Source organism: Dendropsophus ebraccatus, chromosome 6 (assembly GCF_027789765.1).
Source record: "Dendropsophus ebraccatus isolate aDenEbr1 chromosome 6, aDenEbr1.pat, whole genome shotgun sequence".
Classification (NCBI taxonomy): Eukaryota; Metazoa; Chordata; class Amphibia; order Anura; family Hylidae; genus Dendropsophus; species Dendropsophus ebraccatus.
The window spans coordinates 22,126,019-22,150,162 of record NC_091459.1 but is presented as its reverse complement, the minus strand read 5'-3'; the positions used below and the strand labels follow the sequence as shown (position 1 = coordinate 22,150,162).

Here is a 24,144-nt window from a genome sequence, read left to right as displayed (position 1 = left end):
ACGTATTGGAGAGACTTTGAAAAGAGCTGGAGATATATGCTGTGACTTAATAAGAACACATAGCATAGGTTCTGCAATCTATTAAAGGGGTAGTCAGACAAAAATCTTTTTCTTTCAAATCAAATGGTTTAGAAAAGGTATATAGATTTGTAGTTTGCTTCTATTTAAAAATCTCAAGTCTTCAAGTACTTATCAGCTGCTGTATTTTTCCCAGTCTGACACAGTGCTCTCTGCTGCCACCCTTGTCCGAGACAGGAACTGTCCAGAGCAGTAGCAAATCCCCATAGAAAACCTCCTGCTCTGGACAGTTCCTGCCTCAAGACAGGGGTGGCAGCAGAAAGCACAGTGTTAGATTAGAAAGAATACATCACTTCCTGTAGGACATACAGCAGCTGATAAGTATGGGACGACTTGAGATTTTTAAATAGAATAAAATTACAAATCTATACAACTTTCTGAAACCAGATGATCGGAAAGAAAAAAAATTTCACCAGAGCACCCATTTAAAACCTTCCATGCATAAAAAGGGTTAATTGTTTAAACTTTAGACTGTTAGAAATCAATATCTGATTGTCAGAAAAAAAAAAAAAAAAAAAAATGAAAATGCCTTTTTTAAACATACACAAAAATGTGGTCGACCACGTTTTTGTGCACGTTAACAAGATGGATGCGTTTTGATCCCTTTTTATAACAGAAGTCAGTGGAAAAACGGATGCACACAAATGCATTTGGAAGATTATCGTCCGTGTAATAAAGACAACAATCAGCTGATGAAAACGATCATCGGCTGATCCTTGGTTTAGGTTTGGACCCAAAATCGCTGCGTGTAATAGAGATGCGCGGCCAACGGCTCCCCAATTACCTGATACCTTACCTCTCCCCATTCCTGATCATCTCTCCTGTACTCCACAGCTTCCCGGTCCTGGTGACTGCAGCGTCTGAGTAGCCTGTCAGCGGACAGGCCACTCAGCCAATCACAGGTTGCAGTGGTCCTAGCCTGTGACCGGCTGAGCAGAATCGGGAGCGGGGAGAGGTAAGCTGTCAGGTGTTTGGGCAAGGGCTACACAGACATCTCTAACGATGTCCATGCAGCCCTTACTGTCCGATATTCGGGCTGTCCAATAGGTCCAGTAAATGAGCGCCGATTTAGCCGAATGGCGCTAATTTACTTAAAGGGGTAGTGCGGCGGTAAAAACTTATAATTCAGAGAATAACACATATTACAAAGTTATACAACTTTGTAATGTATGTTATGTCTGTGAATGGTCCCCTTCTCCGTGTCCCACCACCCCCACCCGTGTACCCGGAAGTGTGGTGTGCTATACATACCTGTCACGTCTCCGATCTTCAGTCAGCGATGTCGTCTTCGGACTGCCGGGCCGAATCCCTCCGAGCGTCCTGAGTGCCGGCCGCACCTCTTCAGCGTCATCAGATGCTCAGCCGCGATTGGCTGAGCACAGTTATGCTCAGCCAATCACGGCTGAGCAGCCGATGACGCGGCAGAGGGCGGCCGGCACTCAGGACGGACGGAGGGATTCGGCCGAAGACGACATCGCTGACTGAAGACTGGAGACGAGTCGGCACGTGACAGGTATGTATAGCGCACCACACTTCCGGGTACACGGGTGAGGGTGGTGGGACACGGGGAAGGGGGCCATTCACAGACATAACATACATTACAAAGTTGTATAACTTTGTAATGTGTGTTATTCTGTAAATAATTGTTTACCGCTGCACTACCCCTTTAAATGATCGGGCCGTAGTCAGCTCATGTAATAGATCCCTTACCCATAAAATTGGTGGAAAAATCTGTGGACTGAGCATATATCATGCTACGAACCACCTTAGACATTGCGGAAACCCTTCCTGATCATATCATTATTTATGCCTTACATCACAGCTCTGCTTGTTGTTGGGCGTAGGGAGAGCTTCTGCTTATACTCAGTGAGTTATTGCATTATCACTATAGTAAGGACTAAATTATCCCAAACGTCTTTTTATTTTGCTATTTAAGCACAAGGATGAATCCTTCCCAGCTTTCCCAATAAGCTGGACTTGTAGAACAGAAATTACATCTCCCAGCTACATAACAAGAGATGTGCTTTATTACAACGTCCTCAATGATTATTAAACTGTCACATTACAAACTATTTATACCCACCGCAATATAGTAAATCTGCAGCCACAACACTCTGTTAATCTATTAATCTATCACTTTTAGGCTGGGTTCACACTACGTATATTTCAGTCAGTATTGTGGTCCTCATATTGCAACCAAAACCAGGAGTGGATTAAAAACACAGAAAGGCTCTGTTCACACAATGTTGAAATTGAGTGGATGGCCGCCATTTAATGGCAAATATTTGCTGTTATTTTAAAACAACGGCTGTTATATTGAAATAATGGCCGTTATTTACTGTTATATGGCGGCCATCCACTCAATTTCACCATTGTGTGAACAGATCCTTTGTGTTTTTAATCCACTCCTGGTTTTGGTTGCAATATGAGGACCACAATACTGACTGAAATATACATAGTGTGAACCCAGCCTTAGGTTTTTTTTTTGTAATAAATATGTTAAACAGTGTTAAAAGAAAAAAATACGGCTCCTGTATAAATACATATGTCCCAGACACTGAACACAGACAGAACATGAAAATACCCACAAACAGGAGATGCAGAGAGTTCTATGTATTTATGATGCCGGGCTTTCATTTATTGCTCTTCTGTGGTTATCCACTACAGACAGGTTACGGCATCAGTACTAAACATGTTATCATCCTTTTCAGTCATCATGTTCTGCTACTTATCATCCAAGATTGGGAACAAACGGGAACCTACAATCAAACTTACAGCATTGGGGGGGGGGGGGGGGGGGGGGGATGTGTCTTTGCTTTTTCTTGCACAGTCCACCCTCTATCTTCCAGCAGCCTGACAGACACACTGACAATAATAGTCCTTTCCCTGGCAGCCATAACCCTGTAGGATCCCTACAGCCCCTGTCACCACATGCTCTTTCTCCTCCTCACACAAGGTATGCCGGACAGTGGAGTGCAGGAGGGGGAGGGGCTGTCAGCAGCAGCGTGCAAGAGGAGAACCAGCCCTGGTGGGGCACAGCATCCAGTGACTAACTGGGCCCCCCAGGAGCAGGGGGGGCCCTCACTTCCCGGGTGCTGATGCCGCCTGGGGGGGCCCACTACAGACATATACCATGCTGAGCTGACACTTTAGAGTCCGAGCCTAGTGGGCCCCTCTTTTGGTCTGGGCCACTGGTATGTGCATGACCAGCTTAAGCCATAGACTGAATGTCATATTCAATGTAAATAGGATACGTCCATCTTTAGAGCCGGTTTTATAGCTCCAATGCATTTAAAATAGATGACTTCTAAACAACCAATCAAAATGACATTTACAACAAGTAACTGACAGATGAAAGGGGAACTAGAATCATTAGATGAATATACCCTGCTGATATGTCTCCATTGCACAGGAGGAAGGTATGTGTTTTACCTTTCTCCTTGGAGCCGTTCCAGTAAGACCCTTAGGAGCACTGTGTGTATGTGTGTGTGTGTGGGGGGGGGGGGGGGGGGGGGGGGGGAGGGGGGTAATGTTGGAGCACTGCCTTCCCCCATAGCCCTGATCCGGCCCACCCTCGACTGGTATTATCATCAGAAAGGGGCAGACCGGGGCGGATCGGCGCTATGAGGAAAGCAGTACTCTTAATGCCCCCCCCCCCCATGCTCCTAATGGTCTCACCAAACCATGGAGCACACGACTAGCTGCACTAAACAGGGCCGTGGAGAAAGGTAAAAGACATACCTTCCTCTTCGGCGTCTGCAATAGTGACATATCAGCAGGTTAGATCCGTCTAAGCTGCTGATAGTTCCTCTCTAAACAGCGTGTGACAGCAGAATATGACTGCTCAAAGTGTCACTGTCGATTTTTTTTGTTTGTTTTTTTGCAGAAATAAATAGTCCAGGCGATTATAAGAAACTTTGTAATTTGGTTTATTAGGCAAATATGCCATTATCTGCATTCAAAAAGACTTTCCCCAGGTCCCCCCTCCCCCTTCCACTCTCTCATTTACTGCTCATTATCAGGAAATCTTGACTCTTTTACATCAGTCGAGCCCTGTGTAACCTATGGAGAGGGGAGGGGGGAGGAGGGATATTAGTCGCCAGCGGAGAACAAAGGATTACACCTGTGGGGACCTGTGTGAAATCCGGTATTCTGAGAGATAGCCCAGTGATGTAGCTCTAAATTAACTATTTGTTGTCCTGTTTTGCTGCCTCATCTTCTTCCACCCCTTCCCTCTCCATAGAAAACCACGAAGAAAGGGGGGAGCGCTTCAAACTGCTTTATTATGATAAAAATTCATTTTTCGGCTAAAAATCCAATTACAAAAGTTTCTTAAAATCGCCTGTAGTATTGATTTCTGCAAAAAAAAAAAAATGTACACGACAGTAACACTTTAAGGGTCTGCTTGTAGTCTGTTACTATAGGGACAAATAGGCCGACAGAATGTTTTTCTAATAAAGACTATTTACAAAGTTTCCTCATTTTTTACTTTATAACTTATACTTTGTTTTAATAACAATAGAAACAGATACAAAGAACACAGAAATCAAAGGCATGGTACTGTAGTAGAAAAGTAGGATACACAGCTGCCATAAACCTCATACTTCGAATTGGACCTTCCCATATGCTGATCTGATAACATGGTCCAAATGTTCTGACAATGCCCTTACCTCACCCTGGCCGACAGCTTCACAGAGTTCTGGTGCTTTACTAGACTTCCTAATCTGTAAGCCGTTTCTGTGCGGATGGAATCAAAGGCTTTCCCTGGCAATGCCGCCTATTATTCGGATGCTCATTATGTTGGAGATTGATCTGTTTACCTTCTTTCAGCACATTTCATGCATTTCTCTTCAATAATACATTTGTTCCACGGCTGTACAGAGAATTCTGTGGGTTATATCGTAAATCTACAAGATTTATTAGGCCCCATAGAGACATGCTGAAGCAATGTACCTACACTATGCAGAGATATGTGGCCGCACGCGTTCTAGTTTAGCAAATAACTTCCATCCCCTCTGAAGCCAGATGTCCCCGATACTTGATAGTTCAAACATTTGCCATTCGACAATAAACCTAAAAAAAGATTAGAAAAACGAGGCTGCTTTCTTCTAAAAACAGCACCGCACCTGTCCATGTGGTAATCTCAGTCCAATCTACATCAATGTACCACATAACCTGCCTCAATGTTCATGAGGAGACAGCGGTAAGGCGGGTGGATGCGCCTTAAGTGCACCTAACCGCCTAAAGGGGAACTCAGAGCAGGTTCATGATATCCCCCAGCAGCCCTTTACCTCATGTTGGCACAGCTGTTATTAATTTCCACGAGTCCCGGCCTCCTTGAGCATTTTAATCAAGGAAGATATGCAAATTGCCACCTTAGAAACACTCTTGCCCGAGTGCCCAGAGCACCCGCCCAGCCCACGCCGCCCAATATGCATATTCATATATGGCGATCGTAACAGAGTATGCACCAGAAGCAGCCCGTCTCATAAGTGAGATCTTCCTTGCACATTGTTGCAGTTATGAGCACCATTACTATGCATATAATTCAGGCATGTCCAAACTTTTTTCGAAGAGTGACAAATTTGATGACGTGAACATGTGCAAGGGCCGACCATTTTACATGCTACATGCTATATGCTTTATAACACAGGCAGATAATAGCAAGCTGGATACCTGGGGGGCCGTAAAAGTTCGGAACGCGGGCCGCAAATGGCCCTCCGGACGGATTTTGGACATGCCTGGCATATATGAATATGTATAGTGGTAGGAGCGGGTCGAGGGGGGGGCTCTGGGCATCCGGACAACACCTACAGTGCTCCTAAGCCGCCAATTTGCATATCTTCTCTGATCAAAATGTACAAGAATACTGGAAAAATTTGTAACAACACTGTCATTATGAGGTAAAGAGCTGCTGGGGGATACGATACGTGTTAACGAACTTGCTGATAGTTCCCCTTTAATAAAATGGAAGGTATCAGGAAAACAACAGAGAATGCCCTCCTTCCTCAGTATCTCCTGCTCTTCTAGACTCCTCTAACCTGCTGTTAGTTTTCCTTTAATGGCGTTGGCAACCTTTGCACAACTTAAAGGGTTTATCCAAAATAACGTTGTCCACTCTTGTCCTCAGTTTGGGTGGTGTTTTCGTTTCATTGTAGTAAATAGAGCCAAACTGTAATACCACACACTACCTGGGGTGGTGCTGTTTTTGTAAGAAAGTAGCCTTTTTAAATGCTAAAATGGCCAGAACAGGCCAACCTTTATCCTGTGTATGGTAAGATTCACGTTCCATTTCATTCTCTATACAACTGCATACACCACCATGGCATATGTACTAATTACACCCTATAGTAAGCCTATATTCACATGTTCTTAGCGTTCGTAATTTCTGACCCGCAATTGCAGACAGCACTTTGTGCATCCGTAGTGGTCCGCGATTCATAGACAGTGACCCGTTCAGCAATTGCGTGTCCGCACTAGGACATATCTATCTATCTATCTATCTATATATATATATATATATATATTTTTTTTTTTTATTTATTTATTTAATTTATTATTTTTTTTTGCAACATGGATCAGAGCCTATTCATAGATACAAAAAACTGCAGATAGGCACATAATATGGGCCCTAAATTTAGAGGATGTGTGAATGAGGCCTTAGGGCTAGGAGCAGTATACTCCAATCTGCAGAATCAGCAGGCTTGGGATTTGAACAAGTAAAAAGTACTACAAAAGTTAACTATTCCCAAAAGCTCCAGCAACTGCACACACGTGAGACTAATATACTGCTCCATGCATCTACTCTCACTGAATACGTGAAAGCAAAACGAATCCCTAGGGGACTAAGAAGCAAGCTGAAACCAGTATTACTTAAGAATGATGTATTATATCAACAGAAATGGTTTGCGATATCTAACCAATACTCTATAGATTTAATGTACCCAACTATTCAACACCTCCAACTGGCACTGAAAGACATTAAAACTGAAATTACCCAATATGATCGGGAGTTCAAAGAAACAGCTACATTAGAGGAGTATGAGAAAACAAATCTAGAACTAAGGAAAAATATTGAATTACTCAAAGCTTCTTTATTTCAGAATAAATTCAGCAAGTTTGAACGGGACTCTCAAGATTATTTACATAATCCAGTATACACCTGGGCTGAAGAGAGAAGAGGACGACGCCCTTTCCAACGTTCTATGCGGGACTCCAGTTCAGACAGTGCGTCTCTTCCAACCAAAGTGCTACTGCAGTAAGGAATACTACTGATAAAGTTTTTTTAGGAAAAAACAAGGGACAACCATTAAAGACCGACACGTCCAGTGGAGCAAGACCGAAGACATCGGCAACAGTAACAAAAAAGAAAGCGGTGAGCTAATTGTTAATTTATCATCCCGTACATTGACCCAAGCTGAAGCCAGTGTGTTGAACAAGGGGTTAGGCTTTGTTCCTACACAATCTATGACTAAATTTGACTTTATGGTCGACTTTTACAAGATGTGTCGAGCTATGTGCCTAAAAAAAGAAAAAAGTATACTAGTATAAAGATTCCTAAGAAATGTAAAAGTAAGTCCAACTTTGATCCAACAATTGAAAGCACACTGTTGACTAATTTTGAAAAGGTTGTTGTTGAGGAGATTATGGCTGACTGGGATACTGTGGGTGGTTGTGATCGCTCCAATATAACCGTGGAGGAACGTAAAGCTCTGTTCTCTTTGAAAAACGATAAAAGCATTATAATAAAAAAAGCCGATAAAGGCGGTGCCACGGTTATATTGGACCGATGAACTAGTAAATCTGGTAAATGAAGCGTACGATCAGGGGATCATAGACAGGGAAATCTGTTCCATGTTGATAAATCAAAATCCTAGGATTCCGGTCCTATATCTACTCCCTAAAATACACAAGCGACTAGATCATCCTCCAGGTCGCCCGATTATATCTGGAACAGACTCCCTGTTTTATGCTCCAGCTTCATACGTGGATCAATATTTACAAGAAATGGTTAAAAAATTACCACGATGTCTCAAAGATACCACTGACCTCCTTGTCCGATTAGAAGCTATTGATGTCAGAGACGTGACTTTTGTTGGCACTCTTGACATCAAGAGCTTATACACTAATATACCATGTCCTGAAGCTCTAGAAGTAGTACGTAAAAAATTATGTGAAGATGCGACATTGGACAATTTTACAATAGTATAAGCTCCAAAAGGGATAGCAAAAACCTAACAAAAAATTATTTTAGATTCGGTGAAGAATTTTTTCTACAAACGCAAGGCGTTTCGATGGGGTCTCCAGTGGCCCCGAGTATTGCGAACATCTTTATGGCTGCACTAGAAGAGGACTGTCTCTCAACTCATGAGCATAGCATCCATTTGTGCACACGGTTAAGATTTGTGGATGACGTCCTGTTGTTATGGACTGGTACAAGAGAAGAACTTTATTCTTTCATCCAACATCTGAATGCTGCACATGAGTTGATAGAATTTACAGCAGAAATACATGACACTACATTTCAATATCTAGATGTAGAATTGACAATACAGGATGGCCAAATAGATACTAAACTATATACAAAAGAAATGGATAGAAATAAACTTTTGCACAGAACTAGAATTCCAAGAAGTCAGCTAATGCGTGTTAAGCGTATTTGTAAAGATGAAACAACATAGGAGGCACAAGGGGTTAAAATGGTGGAAAAGTTTTGTGCAAGAGGTTATAAAAAGAGTGAAGTAAAGAAAGCATGGGAAGAAGTCAAAGTAATACCTAGAGAGAAACTAATGAAGACACAGGAGAAAGATAAAAAAGAGGGACAAATAATGTTTCAATCCAAATATGATAAACACTCTAAGATAGTAAGAAAAATATTTTAAAATATTGGAGTATGCTGAAACATGACGACAAATATGGCAGACTGTTTAACCCCTTAAGGACAGAGCCTGAAATGACCTTAATGACAGAGACAAATTTTATGAAAATGACCAGTGTCACTTTAGTCATTAATAACTTCGGGATGCTTTTAACTATCCGGCTGATTCTGAGATTGTTTTCTCGTGACATATTGTACTTTACATTTCTGGTAAATTGGAGTCGATATTTATAACAAATATTTATGAAAAAACCCCAAATAACGTGAAAAATTGTGAAAAAATGCCTTTTTTCAACTTTGAAACTTTTTTGCTTATACAGAAAGTGGTTATACCACATAAATTACATATTAAATAGCATTAGCAACATGTCTACTTTATGTTGGCGGCATTTAGTAAACGATCTTTCATTTTTTTTAGACAATAGAACATTAAAACATTAGCAGCAAATTTCCAAATTTTCAGTAAAATTTCAAAATCAGATATTTTTAGGGACCTGTTCAGGTTTAAAGTATATTTGAGGGGCCTGTATGTTAGAAAGCCCCACAAAGCACCCCATTTCAGAAACTGCACCCCCCAAACTCTGCAAAAGCACATCTAGAAAGTGTTTTAACCCTTTAGGAGAGTCACAAAAATAAAAGCTAAGTGTGTAAGAAATTTGAAAATTTTAATTTTCTGTGCAGAGATTTTATTGTAATCCAATATTTTTCATATATATAAACTTATTACCAGAGAAATTCACCCCAATATTGATTGCCCCATTTCTGCAGTTTACAGAAATACCCCATATGTGGCCCTATTGCGCTGTTTGACACAACCACAAGCCTCAGATACAAAGGAGCGCCTAGTGAATTTCAATGGCTCCGTTATATTTGGTCATTTTTGACTGTACCACTTCAGGTTGGCAGAGGCTCTGGGGTGCCAAAACCTAAAAAAACACCCCTAAAGGGACACCATTTAGAAAACTACACCCCTCAAGGAATGTAACAAGGGGTGCAGTGAGCATCTGGACCCCACAGGTGCTTCAAAGATTTTCAGAACAATGTGGCGTGAAAAAAGAAAAATGTATTTTTTACACTATAACGTTGTTCTAGCCTTCAATTTTTCATTTTCACAATGGGATAAAAAGAAAAAAACAAACAAAGCGTGTAGCGCAGTTTCTCCCGAGTACGAAATACCCCACATGTGGCGATAAAGTGCCAAGGGGGCGCAGGACGAGCCTCCAAAAGGGAAGGAGCGCCAATTGGCCTTTGCAAGCTGGATTTTACTGGAATGGATTTCAAGGGCCATGTCGCATTTACAGAGCCCTCGTGCTGCCAAGACACTGGAAACCCCCCACAAGTGACCCCATTCTGGAAACTACACCCCTCAACGAATCTATCAAGGGGTGCAGTGAGCATATGAACCCCACTGGTGACGGGCACAAATGTGGAACAATGTGACATGAAAGGGAAATTTTTCATTTTTTCACTTTCACGGCACAAATGTGCCCGTCATCATGGGGTCCATATCCTCACTGCACCCCTTGTTAGATTCCTTGAGGGGTGTAGTTTCCAGAATGGAGTCACTTGTGGGGGGTCTCCAGTGTTTTGGCAGCACGAGGGCTCTGTAAATGCAACATGGCGTTCATCATCCATTCTGGCCGAATCCAGCCTCCAAAATCCAAATGGCGCTCCTTCCCTTCGGAGGCTTGCTCTGCGCCCACATGGCGCTTTATGTCCACATGTGGGGTATTTACGGACTCGGGGGAAATTGCTCCACACATTATATGTGTTTTTTTCTCTTTTAACCCCTTGTGAAAATGAAAAATTTAAGGCTAAACCAACATTATAGTGTAAAAAACTTAATATTTCATTTTCCCGCCACATTGTTCCACATTTGTGCCCGTCACCAGTGGGGTCCATATGCTCACTACACCCCTTGTTACATTCCCTAAGGGGTGTAGTTTCCATAATGGGGTCACTTGTGGGGGGTTTCAACGGTCTTGGCAACACAGGGGCCTTTTAAATGCAACATGGCCCTCGAAATCCATTCCATTCCAAATCCAGCCTCCAAAAACCAAATGGTGCTCCTTCCCTTTGGAGGCTTACCCTGCACCCGCATGGAGCTTTATGTCCACATGTGGGGTATTTTCGTACTCAGGGGAAATTGCTCTACACATTGTGTTTTTTTTCATCTTTTAACCCCTTGTGTAAATGAAAAAAATCAAGACAAGATCAATGATTTAGTGTAAAAATTAAGCATTTTTTACTCTAAATGTTGGTCTAGCCTTGATTTTTCCCATTTCCACAAGAGGTTAAAAAAGAAAATGAACACAAAACGTGTAGAGTAATTTCCCCCGAGTACGAAAATACCCCACATGTGGGCATAATGTGCCATATGGGCACAGGGCAAGTCACCAAAGGGACAGAGCACCATTTAGAGGCTGGAATGGAGGATGGAGGCCATGTCGCAATTACAACGCTCCTGTGCTGCCAGAACAGTAGAAACCACCCACAAGTGACCCCATTATGGAAACTACACCCCATAAGGAATCTAACAAGGGGTGCAGTGAGCATATGGACCCCACTGGTGACGGGCAAATTTGTCGAACATGTGCCAGGAAAATAAAAAATAAAATTTTTTTCATTTTCACGTCCCAAATGTGGCAGTCACCAGGGGGCCATATACCCGCTGCCCCCCTTGTTAGATTCCTTATGGGGTGTAGTTTCCAGAATGCAGGATTCGGGTGTCCCTTCCTACATACACTCTAAGGGTACGTGCACACTGCGGAATCGCGACAGATATCCCTTCACGCATTCCGCAGCTGGCACCCACCGGCAGACTGATGCAGGCGTGCGTCTCCGTCCGTGTCATGGACTTCATTCTATGCACGGGCGGATTCCGCTATCCGACCAATGTGTTCATTCTTTGGATGGACGATGGAATCCGCCCATGCATAGAATGGAGTCTATGACACAGGTGGAGACGCGCCTGCATCGGTCTGCCGGTGGGTGCCAGCTGCGGAATGCACAAAGGGTTATCCTTCTCCATTCCGCAGTGTGCACGTACCCTGGATCTGTAAGTGTACCCTGAGGTACTCTCACAGAGTGTGTAGAATTTCACGCCATACCGTCATCTCTTATTGGGACGGTACTGGCGGAAAAGACGTGTCTGGGGGGCAGCGTACGCTACGCTACGCTACCCCCCAGACACGTCACTGGATGATGAGGAGGATGAGGATGAATGGAGGAACGAAGGATCCCCCCATTCATCCTCACTGGCTGTTTCGGTGTCTGAGGCAATAATAGCGTATGCCTCTGACGCCGAAAACACCTTGGGGGCCATCTTTATACGGGGATTGGTATATGGGGTATGTAAATGTGTTCTGGTGTAGTGTAAAACTTTATTTTGTTTAGTGTGGTGTAATGTAGTGTTTTATTACGTTTTTTTTGACAGTAAGAAAAAATATCCCTACGTCAAGAAAGAAGCTGCTGATAAATGCCACACTTATGTGCGGCACTTATCAGCAGACAGTGGCGGTAGGATATAGGGGGGAAAAACGCCCCTACGCCAAAGAGGAGGAGTTGCTGATCAGCGGCGCACTTACGTGCAATGCTGATCAGCACTCAGCGGCGTTAGGGCGAATAAAAAGAAAAAAAAAAAAAAAAACTTTTTACCCCAAAGCAAATGATCAGTGTATAATATACACTGATCAGCCGCTAGGGGGCAGTAGAATGGAGCTGGCGGAGATGGCCGAAGATGGGGGCGACGGAAAAGCCCGAAGAGCCGAAGATTCCCGACGAAGACCGAACGAACCCGGAAGTGGCGGCGACGAGGAGAAGAGGACGCGCGGGACCGCAAATCTTCGTTCCGGAGGCCAGGATCAGGTAAGTATGGTACACCTGCACCACACACACCTGTTGAGGGGTGCAGAACTCGGCCGGACTCTTTTTAACTGTTAGATCGCCGTGATGGGCCGGCCGGTACTGGCCGGCCTATCACGGCGATCGTGGGGGTGGCACCGGCGCCATCTTTGTTGGGGACACTAATGGCGATTGATGCTGTCCCGGACAGCACCAATCGCTATTGCTTTCCGGGTCACCGATGACCCGGAAAGCTGTATTCAGCTGCTATCGGCTGATCTATATTGACCAGCCGATAGCAGAGATGGCCTGCTATACATTATAGCAGGCCATCTTCCCCGATCGCTGTGTGAACACACAGCGAGCAGGGAAACATCGGGCGTAAATTTACGCCCTGGTGCGTTAAGTACCAGGCTGCGAGGGCGTAAATTTACGCCCGATGTCGTTAAGGGGTTAAGGAACCACCATTATTTGTATATAGAAAAGGACAGTTAATAGCAAATATGGTAGTGAAATCTGATATAAAAGGGCCATCAAAAACCAGACAAATGAGATTAAGAACTTGTCGCAAGGGGACGTTCGCTTGTCTATCCTGTCAGAATTGTAATGGTATCATCAAGGGGAATAGTGTGAATCATCCCCAAAAAGGGAACAAAATCATGTTGAAGGGCATGTATACATGTAGGACAGCTAACGTTGTCTATATGTTGCGTTGCCCATGTGGGCGTGTGTACGTAGGGCAGACTACGAGAGAAATCAGACTGGGATTAAATGAACACAAGTCTGCCATACGTACATATGCACAAAAATCACAGAAGAACGAAGGGTTGGATGATTCCAAAAAATTCGGAGAAACATCAGTGGCACATCATTTCCATGAATTTAATCATAAAGTATATGATCTTAAGTGGCTCATTTTGGAGGAGGTACATGGTATAAGTAAAACTGAGATAAAAAAGAAATTGTTACAGAAAGAAACCTACTGGATATACTTGCTAGAGAGTCTACATCCCAAGGGACTCAACGAGATTTGCAATTTCTCTGTATTTTTGTGAGATGAATGCGTATGTCATCATGTTTGGTTAATATGACGTTAAATAATGAGGGCGATTACTAAAGTAAAGAACATAGTTTTTCAGTAAAGTTTAGTAGCCATCTTTATTAGTGTATAACTTTCAACTTTTGAATCTGATTGTTTTTAGTAATTTATATGCAAATGATCTACTAGTATAAATTGGTGAAGGGTGCACTACTGGACTATGCTTGAGAAAGGGGGCGGACCCCGAAACGTAGCAGCACGCTCAGTCGTCATACCGTCTGAAGAGAGTGAGAGTCTCAGAGGAGGAATGGAGCAGGCCAGGAACGTGGCTTAAACATCTGAAACTCCCGAATCCTGCGCACTGTGGTGATGTGTTATGTTACATTTTTGTACAAGATGTTATTTTATATTGCATAAGAAAAAAGAAAAAAAGTAAAAAAATAAAAAAGTTTCTGAAGCCTAAAGTGTCCTGATCATTCTATTTTGTATGTTGGATTGACCAAGGGGAAGCGTGCTTGGTACAGGACTATACACACACACAGTGTGATTAGGCACAAGAATCTTTACATTTTTAACTTAGGGCTAGGGGTTCACTATCTAAAATCAATGTGAGACGGCAGTAGCATCGCAAGTGCAATTCCCAGGTGGTTCATGCTATATTCACACAACATATTTTGAGGCTCATAAATACACTAGCTTTACAACCACATTTTTTGTAGCATTTTTTAAATTTCTTTTAAAAAAATTTTTGTCTGTAGCCTAGGTTTGCCTGGTCGCGTGACTCCATCGTTCCTACATGTGAAAGGGTTCCGCGTCGCAACTTACAAGCGGCCACTTTGATGAATATTTGTTATTCAATGCAAGAAGTCTTTTCCTATTAATGAAACCAGAAAAACATTGCATTTCACAATCTCCATTCTATCTCCTGTGGATATCCTTCAGAAAACAAATAAAATAAGGCTCAGGATAGCTGCCGGAAGAAACGACAGGAAAACAACAAGACTTTAATGATAGAAATTCATGAATTGCCTTAGTGCTAAGCACTTCTTCACGTAGGACAAGTATATAAAAATTGCTATTGCCGTATACGATGGGCCAATTTATTGACGGACGTAGACCTTATCATTGCTTTATTGGGAAGCCGGAGATCTGATTTTCTTGGAAGGCTAAACTTAACCCCAGTTTGTTCTGCTTTATGTTTTCAGCTTATTTGTTGGCGAGAACTAGAGTGCTGTATAATACTTCTGGCCTTTTAAATCCATTAATCCTCTTAGAATGCTAATTTCCAGAAGTGAAGGCCTACAAGGTCCTATCATTCAAGTCACGTTTAAGTGAAGCTATAGTCTGTTGAGATCAGGGAGTCTATGTTACTGCTTTATAGATCAATGTTGGTTAATACACAATTACCACATTTGTAAAAGAACTTTCCCAGGAGGAATAGAAATGACTCTCACTAAAGTGACAGTCGCCTCGTTCCTCATAGACAGCGTACAGGTTGGAGCGGTTTGATGGAAACGTGCAGGACACATGTTTATAGAGCTACATAAAATAGAAGAAAGCAAAGAGATAAAATAGAAATAAGATAGAACGGACATAGAAAGCCGTCGGAATTCAAATAAAACCACTCGTGAAATCTCACTTAGGCCCGATTCACGCTTTCCGTAGAACATGTAAATTAGACGTGTCAGTACTGTAGTGCAGAGATTTAAAGGGTTTGGCCGCTTTATAGTAAGATTGTTCATTGTGTAGTATTAGTAAGTGTATGCACTGCACTTACTGATAGCAGCTCCCTGTGTATCTCATAGAGCTAAAATCACACTCCCCTCTTCCAGGCTGTGCTGTCCTTTCCTGTGGCGACTCTGTCCATAAGATGGCTGACATGGAGAAGCATGTGACCGTGCCCCACCCCCCAGTGTCCACCACTGAGCCTGTATATTCCTATGGTGGACACAGAGGGTGGGGAATGTTCACATGCTCCTCTATGAATATCTATACCAATTTTCACATTGCTCCCATTGCAGATGTCATATGTATTCTAAGGCTCCCTGCCACAATCGAAGCTAAAAGTGTGTTTTGTTTAGTTTTTGTTAAATTAACTGGAAAGAGCAACAGACCATGCATTATATATATATATATATATATATATATATATATATATATATATATATATATATATACACACATACATATATACATACACACACACACACACACACACACACCATTGCCCTTAGGCTCCCAATGTGTAATTAATAATAATTGTATGCAGAGTGTGTGTTTATAATAATATATATATATATGTCCAAACTATTTTTAGTACGATTATTATTATACACACCCACAATTGCCATTAGTCTCCCAATGTGTATACATAATTGAATGCAGGATAGATAGATAGATAGATAGATAGATAGATAGATAGATAGATATCCTGCATACAATTATGTATACACATTAGGAGCCTATGGGCAATGGTGTGTATAATAATAATAGTAATAAAACAAGGAAAAACGGCAGACAAAATCAGCAGGGTGCAATGAGCACGTTTATGTGCATACGGTCTACACCACGGGTAGGGAACCTTGGCCCTCCAGCTGTTACAAAACTACAACTCCCATCATGCCTTGACAGCTGGAGAGCCAAGGTTCCCTCCCCCTGGTCTACACCCAATTCGGTGGATAGAATATTGAGGATTTCACAGCAGATTTTATGCTTAAAATGAGCCGAGTACACCCTGCCGATGTCCTCTGCAGCCATCCCCAGCCTACATGCTAGGTGTAAATATAACCTTCCAGGTTCCAGCCAATTTCTTGGCTATCTTCAATCATTCTTATTCAATTAGAGAAACGCAATAAAATTATCTAGAATGCCAAGAGGCAGAATTTACTGTGTAACCCCAGACAGAGCCGTCCTTAGCCGTTCTCTCCATACCCTGGGCACTTGCATAGTGGTGGCCATGTGCCGGGAGACAGATTCCTTTCCACTTTGCAGCGTATTATTAGTATTGAGTGTATCCAGGCTAATTATGAAGCCAATTTATGAGCTGAGTACAGGATAGAAAAAGTTCATCCACACAGCTAATATTTGCCAAGGCAGCTGCTTAACTCAATGAATACATAAACACGAAAAGACGAAGCAGAAATGGAACAGGCTCGTGATGTGAACGCCCCGGAGTCAGGACAACGAGCGATCGACTGCGGCATGCGTTAGGCTGGATTCTGTAACACTTATTGATGGGGTAGTTACCTGCGTGACATTGCCATCCTGTATTATGTAAAAGGACATGCGATGAATCAACATAAACCTTGGGGATTAGCCATGCTGATCTGTGCTTATCAGGAGACGCTGTCAAGGTACACTAGCCTCCCTATAAGTATAAGGCTGCTGTCACTTACGCTTGTCACACAATAAATTACAAGAACCTTGGAGAGCTGCAATCGCTACTAGAACTGTACCGAGGACAATTTTGCAGCTGCCATTCATGTGGCCATTTCACCAAAACAAAGTATAATCCTATACAGACATTTTATATATATATATATATATATATATATATATATATATATATATATATATATATATATATATATATACACACACACATTATATATATATATATATAGTCATTGTACTGCATTGCGGCATTCACTTTACTCTGGCAATTAATCTTTTCTGTGTAATGAGAATAAAGGATTTGCACGTTGTGCGGTTTTCCTTTACTTTTCCTAGGGGGTGTCTGGAGGCCCAGCATATGTGATAAATGTATGATGGTATACACAAAAGGAGGAAGGCATCTGGAGTAGAAAGTACGGCCTTCGCTGTTGTAGCTCCAGCAAGGTGGAAACTGCAAAGTGATTGAGAGCTCTGCTATGAAACTACAGGTGATGTTATGTCGCAATGCTGTACTGAGAGATCGCTAGGTATGCATACACATATAAGTGTTAAAGAGACTCTGTATCCACCAAACTGCTAGTACCATTTGTTTGATGAAAGTAAATCCTTTTCGGTTGTGTCTTTTTAAATGTGCTCGGTGCATTGGTTAGAGCAAAAAAAAAAAACCTTTTAAACCTGCAGCGCTGTGTCATACTGGCGTGGCCTAGAGTGTCTGTGCCCCAGGTCTGCAACGCCTCTCCTTTCTTTCTCCCAAAACTGCTCATCATTTGAAACGCCCCCAGGTAGGATTTCTATTGATTGCTCGTCTAAACAGTGCACCTGTATCGCTATGGCAGATGTGCACTGTTTAGACAGGTGATGAGGAGGGTTTCTAATGATGAGTAGGGTGGGGAGGAAAAAAAGGAGAGGCGTCGCAGACTTGGGGCACAGATACTCTAGGCCATGCCAATATGACAAAGTGCTGCAAGTTTAAAAAGTAATTTTTTGCTCCAACCAAGGCACGGGGCACTTTTTAAAGGACACGAACGGTAAGGATTCACTCTCAAACGGATGGACAGAGTTGCTTTAATATGTACACAGATCCACTATATGGACTAAAGTATAAGGACACCTATAGAAGCCTTTGGGAAATCCCATTCTAAATCGATAAGTATTAACATTAACAAGATTTTAGAGATTGTCTGTGGGAACTTTTGCATAATTTACCTAAAAGCGCATTTATAACAGTGGTGTTGGATGAGATGGCCTGGCTCACAATATAGATTTTAGACCATCTGAAAAGTGTTGGATTAGGTTGAGGAGAGGACTCTTTACGGCCTTGTCAAGTGCTTTCCCACCAGACCATGTCTTTATACACCTTGTTTCATGCACTGGAAAACCGATATACTGGAACAGAAAAGGGCCAAACCCAAAATGATACCAAAGTTGTAAGTTGTCCAAAATGTCTTGGTAAGCTGAAGTTTACCTTCTCTGAAACTAAAGGGGCCTAGGAAAACCCCTGAAAAACAACTCTATGGCATTATCTCTTCTTAATCAAACTTTGCAGTTGGCCCAATGCATTCTAGGAGGCCACCTCCTCCACGCCAAACAGAGACTAGTCCATCAGACTGCTGGATGGAGACATATGAATCATCGCATACACATTTCGGCTGCTTCTGAGTCCAGTGGAAGCATGCTTTAAAAGGGGAAGTAGACAAATCTAACCTGTTGATACGTCCCTCCTGCACAGGAGGCGCCGAGGAGGAAGGTATGTCTCTTACCTTCCTCCACTGCGCCATTACGGTGCAGTTAGTAGTTTGTACCACAGTCCAGTAAGGCCGGTGGATCGGCGCTATGGGGGCAGGCAGTGCTTTTACAGTCTTACCGGACCATGGAGCAAACTACTAACTGCATGGCACCAAGGAGAAAGGTAAGAGACATACCTTCCTTCTTGGCGCCTCCTGTGCAGTAGGGACATAACGGAAGGTCTAACCTGCTGATAGTTCCCCTTTAAAACCACTCTACACAACGTCCCATGCGTTAACCAGGTACAATAAAGTCAAATTATGTATACGCTAATGTGATGCATATCAGTCATATAATATAACCAATATCAAAATAGACAAAATAATTAATTACCATGTTTCCCCGAAAATAACACAGTGTTTTATATAAATTTATGCTCCCAAACGTGCTAGGTCCTATCTACAGGGGATGTCTTATTTTTCCATGAAGAATTCACGTCACATGCATAGGAGGGACAGAGCTGCTTCCGGCCAGCAGAGGGAGCTCACCACAGCACACTAGTACAGCACAGAAGAGACAGTGTACAGTATGGCGGCAGATGACGGGATAACGGCAGACTGTGTGCAGCTCTACATCCGGCAGTAGGGGACAACCGGGATGGCAGCAGGTGACGGGCCTCTTGATGCCTTACTTGCACAAGTGAAAGCCACGGAAGGGAACATCAGGGTTGGTGACATGTGGCGGTCTTCATGTCCAGCCTGCAGCTGTTCTGCAGCGGACGGTGAAGGTGGGGGGCAATGGTGGTGGCTAAAAAGAATCACAGCTGCATGCCCTGGTGTTCAAAGCAAAAACTGCGCTGAGTCTTACTTTCGGGGAGCCCCTATATTTAGCAATTCAGTAAAATCTCTACTAGGTCTTATTTTCAGGGATGTCTTATTTTCGGGGAAACAGGGTATGCATCTTTTGTATTGTATGCATTTACAGCAATCCCATTACATTCTGTTTAAACTAACCACTGAGGCCTACTAAACTTAAGTTCTTGCCCTCCCTTTAAGTAGATCCATTTAGAAGTAAATTAGTAGGACACATGATATAAGGATCAGGCAGTACTATTTGACACTTGTCTTCCTCGCGCCTCTTCTAAGACTTCTCCTATTTTCAATGGTTTAACCTGAACGTCAGAACTGAATCGTTTCTGGCCTGGGAACATTAACAAAATTCCGAATGTTTGTACTGTGCAATGTGGAACATAAAAGAGCAGTGATTAAAGAGAATTGGTAAATGCAGTTTATATATCTGCTCTTCAGATTATAACATAGAAAACAACAAATGTCTTAGAAGAAGGGGAGAAGAAAACAAGTTTCATATGGTCTGGCCTCGTCGCCGCACTTCAAACTGTCCGCGCTACAATCTGTGAAGCAGCGGATGAAGCTATGCAAAATTGCTGATGAAAAGCCAATGAAGCTTTGAAATTCTATGAATTTATGGAGATTTGCAATTCATATTATCAATATTCTCTGGGTAGCAAAAGATGAGGAAAAACCAAAAGGGAAGAAGGCGAACTACTAATTAACTTCCAACATGAACAACTATTTGTCCCCAAAGGCAGGAAAGGAAAACCCACAGAAAAGCAAGTTAATGAGTTACACATCAAGTTCACATCCACAACTACAGATGCATTTTGTGTGCATTCATGTTTCCCGGAGCAAGGCTCGCCTGCCAGCAAATTATTATTTCAATCAACTCAAGACAACTCTGTTTACAAACAATCTAAGTAGAGGACGTTCTTCCGTCTACTTCCTGAACTCAAAATACAGTACAAAGCAATCACTGTATGAACGTTATACAACTTTTATTCACTGTATGTTCAGAGAAATACCGGTGAAATAATTGTCCAAAAGGAGTCTGTGTAATGTTTTTGAGGTCACAACTGGCAAAAAACAAGGGGGTGTTCGTCCTACGATGTCTTGTCTGTAGAACTAAGATACATCTATCTATTAGGTATTTAGAGTTTAAAAAACGTTCAAGTCCAAAATGAGTCCAGAATTTTTAGAATGTTTTTTTTCTGACAGTTTTGAATAATTTAAGGTAATAACAGCTAATGAAAATACTAATATGCATTTCCGCTGCTCCCGAGTCCAGTGGAAGCATGCTCAAAATTACTTGTAAACTGATAAATTTTAAAAGGGGTTATCCGGCGTGAGAAAAGTTTTTATACACTGTTGCAAGTATATAGAAAGAATAAAAATTTAAATTAAAAAGAACAATGCTTACCTCTTCGTACTCCCCCTGGTTTCCTCTTATGAATCTCCAGGTCCCCCTGCTGATCCCCCTCCACTTCCTAGACAGACTCATCTCAGAGGTGACAGCTTACTCAGTCAATCATTGACTGAGACGGGACACCACTGCGGCCAGTGATTGGCTGTCACTATGAAGACGAGTCAGGTTCGGAAGTGGAGGTAAGATTATTCAACAGGAAACCCGGAGGACACCAAGCAAGCGTGGAGAGGTAAGCATAGCTACTTTATTGTTTTCTATAAACTTGCAACAGTACATAAAAACTATTCCCCTGCTAGATAACTTACTTAATTTAATATTATTTAATGAAAAAAACCGTTCAGCATTTTTGAGGCATAAAACTTTTTTTTTTTTGTATCTAAATGAGGTGCAAAATACTAATGATCCTACTAGACGGGCCAATGTCGACCTGATCAATAATGTAAACAAGCGGCGATTACTTATTACTGGGCCTATTGCACGGCTCGATGATTGTTTAGCAAGAGCTGCACGAACATCGTTAGCGATGTCCGTGCAGTCCTTTCCCTAAACTGTTGTTATATTACCTGTACACACTCCCGGTCATCCTCAGCACTCCGGCGCTTTGTTTGCAGCCTTACAGCAGTCTGTCTGAGCTGACTGCCCCGGCAGTGTTTGGCTCAGCAGCCTGTCAGCTCAGAGACCGCTCTGAAGCTGCAGCCGCGGCCTGGGAAGCAAGCAGAGGGCAGGAGAAAACTGGGAGTGTGAAGAGGTTAATATATAACCGTTTATTCAATCGTTAGCCAGTGGCCGCACATCACTATTACACGTAGGGATGCGCAGTTGGCGGCCAATGATTTTGGTGCTGGACCTAAAGACACAATCAGCCGATGATCGTTGTAATCAGTTGATCGTTGCCTTAATTACACAGAGTGATAATCGACCGAATCTAACAATTATCTCTTTGTGTAATAGGGCCCTAGAGGTTAACTTAGCACATAAGCCTTGTTACCAGATAAGTGGCTGGATAAAGGGGATATGTTACCTATAGACAATAACCCTCATTGTGGGGGTTCCAAGTAATTTTCATCATATGATAAAGGGAAATTGATCGACCAATAAAATAATAAAACACCAGATGTGTCTATTTGTCCATTTCTTTATTTTACTTACTGTACATAAACCTCCTGCCTCCACAACTACTACAGGACTTCAGATCAGTACTTGGCGACTGAACGGTAACAGAATATTCCTAAAATACGATATACCTAATTCTCAGCAATGTGTTTTTGCACTGCAAGAAAAACTCTTTAGGCTGTCAGGATCCATAAAATAACCTGACAAATTGCGAAGGGTCAAGAAATGTAGATATGGAGGCGAAACATTCATAAAACATGAAAAAGATGTATTTGGTGACTATACTGGGAAATCCGGAGAGCATTATTCCAGACTGATGGACTTGATCGCTTGCACTTAAATAACCCAGAGCCAGGATTTTATATCATCTGGCAAACAGACAAAAGTAAGAAAGGATCTAAAAGGATACAGACAATCTCAATACACACAGAGCTATATTCATATTTTCAAGGCAGTCTTCAAGATCGATGCTTATTTATTGGGGCTATTTCCCGATAATCGTTTAGCAAGGGCTGCACGGACATCGTTAGTGATGTCCATGCAGCCTTTGCCCAAACAGTTTACATTAACTACCCACGTTCTCAGTTTCCTCCTGCGCTCTGCTCCTCTGCAGGTGAAGACCAGGATCAGGTCTTGTAAACCAAGACAGGTAATGTAAACCGTTTGTTTAACCCTGTCCCGACCTGGGATCATTAATTCCTCAATGCCCAGGTCGTTTTAGGACATCAGCTTATGGGAACACTTCGCAAAGCCCCGATGGACAGCATACAGAGAATTCTCCCTCTGTAGAGGGAGAATTCTCTCTCAGGAGCCCTATAGATGCTGCACTTGTGCCGACCGCAGTATCTATAGGGTTGGCTCTCAGCACCGAAGCTGTGCTCCGGTGCTGAGAGCTAACCCTATAGATACTGTGGTCGGCACGAGTTGTGGCGGGTCCCCAGCTATCACGGATAGCCGGGACCCGCCGCAAACACAGGCGCAGCTCCTGTGGTTCGTCATCTTTAATCGTAAATTAAATTAAGGGCCAAAAGAAACAATCAGCCAATGATCGTTTCATTGGCTGATTGTTCTCTCTATTAGGATGGGTTCACACTACGGAATTCTCGCGGATAAACTCCGCGGAATTCCGTCGGCTGTCCGTGCGCACTGCCGCGCCTTTCCGCTTGCTCCATAGACACCATTCTATGGGCCGGCGTATTCTGCTATCCGCCGAAAGAAGTGACATGTCATTTTTCGGCGGATAGCAGATCACGCCGGCCCATAGAATGGTGTATATGGAGCCGGCGGAAAGGCGCGCAGACATACTGCGGAATTCCGCAGACATTATCCGCGAGAATTCCTCAGTATGAACCCACCCTTACATGGAGCGATAATTGTCCGAATCAAGCCGATTTGGTCAATTATCGTGCAGTGTAATAGGGCCTTTACTGTGGTATGGCTGCCTCACATTCATCTGCATTTAAAGAGGACCTGTCACCCTGGCTGCCGGAGCCTGCCCAACCCCCCGGGTGGAGCCCGCCATACTTAACCCTCGCTGGAAGTCCTCCTCCTGGACCCGGTCCTGGGGCGGAGAAATTGCCGCCCAAAGCTCAGCGCGCGCATTATGCAAATCATTAGAGATGAGTCCGACGTCCATAGAAAATGACCGAAGCAGTTGGTCGGACTCATCTCTATTGATTTGCATAATGCGTGTGCACAGCTTTTTTTTAATAGGTGAACTTCTCATTTAATGGTCTAATTAATTTTGACACAAGAAGGTGTATTTAAAAAAAAATAAAAAATTCCATTAAAACAG

General features: G+C 42.7%; 1 protein-coding gene across 5 annotated transcripts in view; it reads right to left on the bottom strand.

The window, feature by feature from the left end:
* The window catches only part of MYO6 (myosin VI), a 208,312-nt gene that overhangs the window by 97,774 nt on the left and 86,394 nt on the right, over nt 1-24,144 (bottom strand). The window lies entirely within an intron of this gene.